Source organism: Alexandromys fortis, unplaced genomic scaffold, assembly GCF_014885135.2.
Source record: "Alexandromys fortis isolate MF-2015 unplaced genomic scaffold, M_Fortis_MF-2015_v1.1 scaffold_96, whole genome shotgun sequence".
Lineage (NCBI taxonomy): Eukaryota > Metazoa > Chordata > Mammalia > Rodentia > Cricetidae > Alexandromys > Alexandromys fortis.
Window position 1 is genome coordinate 3,253,797 of NW_026068053.1, and position 1,769 is coordinate 3,255,565.

A 1,769-nucleotide genomic window follows, 5' to 3' on the forward strand; every position below is an offset into this window, starting at 1 on the left:
AGACTATTCATCTTGCAAATAAAGATTAAGAAACATTATAATCATGAAATTCTATGTAAAGCAAATGACATCTGGTGACCAAGTACATCTCTGTTGATATTCTAGCTTGAAACATTTTAGTTGCATTACCTTTATCTTAGCCTACATGCTCAGCTACAGACTATTGTAATATTTACTTCACTCTAAAAATGTGAGTCATATTCATATTTGGAAATAAAACCTTGAGTGGTCGTAAAAAATTGTTCTATTTGGCAGTTCAGCACCTCATTTTGGTGGAATATTTCAGCAAGTTAGGCACAGAGAACATCATGACATTTCTGGAGTTATCTGACATTGGGTGGTCAAATTCCATATGAATGATTCTCTATCTAGCTATCTGTTGTCTATCTATCTATCTATCTATCTATCTATCTATCTATCTATCTATCATCATCTACCTACCTACCCATCTATCTACCTGTGTGTGTGTGTGATTTTTCAAGAAGGGTTTCTCTGTGGAATGTCTTGGTTGTCCTAGAATTTACTTTGTAGACCAAAATGGCATCAAACTCACTGAGATCTACCTGCCTCTGCCTCCCAAGGGCTGGGACTAAAGACATATACCACCATTAGTTGTTTCTTTAAACACACACACACACACACACACACACACACATACACAAATAAATAACATGAGAGAGTTATACACTTCTTGGGTACTTCTAAATATTCACTCATGTCAATTAAATGTATACTAACAAGCAAGAAAGAAAATATAGTAACCAAAATCATTATGTAATTATTCCATTACCTCTGGCCCAGATGCTGTGTTTAGAATTTCCCATAAATTCCACATTGTCTTTTCTGTCCACGTTACTGTTAGTATCATACTACACATGCTGAAACAAAGACTCAAGCATCAATGTAGGCAGGTTTCCAACTTAAGACTCAAGGTCCAATATAATCTAATAACTCAATCACATTGCCTCCTTCTAATAAGAATTCTCAGAACCCCATCACTACTGACATTGTACCCCACTGATTTGCCCGGGAGAGTACCTTCTACATTGGAGAACATATAACAACACACCTGCCTACATGCTAATACTACCACTTGGGACAATCAAAATTGTCTCCAGTCCTGTGTCCTGAGTTTGTGAATGGCATCACTGAGAGCCTGAGCAGACGCGTGGAATTTAGGGGTTTGGTGAGATGCCTATGAGACAATGGCCAAGAACAAATTAAAAGGGCAGAAGTCCAGAAATATATTTCATATAGGCAGGCAAAAACCTTCAAGGCTAAAAACAAGGCAAAACCAGTTACTACTAATCTTAAGAAGATAAACATTATGAATGATAAAAAAGTCAACAGAATGAACAGAGCTTTTGTAAACATACAGAAAGAACTTGCAAGCTTTTTAAAAAGCCTTTCTCTGAAATTTGTGCAGAAGGAGCTGAAGCACCATGAAAATAAATCAGCTAACGTTGATGAAGCAACCAGACTAATGGCTCAATTGTAACACAGTGACACTCTCCCAAAGATCAATAAATTGAATGCTTTATACAAAAAAAAAAAAAAAAAACCTGTCTCCAACCTTTGCCAAATGTCCCAAAGAATCAGACTAGCACCGGCCGAGAACTACTCCATGCTTGCATATTAAAGAATATATTTCAAGTTGAAGTTTTTAAATACTAAATAATTTTGTACATATTATATATTTGTAAAAAAGTTAGATAAGCTGTTGGAGGACAATAATGAAGTCAATGTGTCTTTATCAAAACCAAGCCTTC

The 1,769-nt window shown here is 35.8% G+C and overlaps 1 pseudogene; it reads left to right on the forward strand.

Annotated features, from left to right (window-relative positions):
- Window positions 1-1,205: 1,205 nt before the first annotated feature.
- LOC126487107 (ribosomal biogenesis factor-like) lies at window positions 1,206-1,534 on the forward strand (annotated as a pseudogene).
- Window positions 1,535-1,769: the final 235 nt, after the last annotated feature.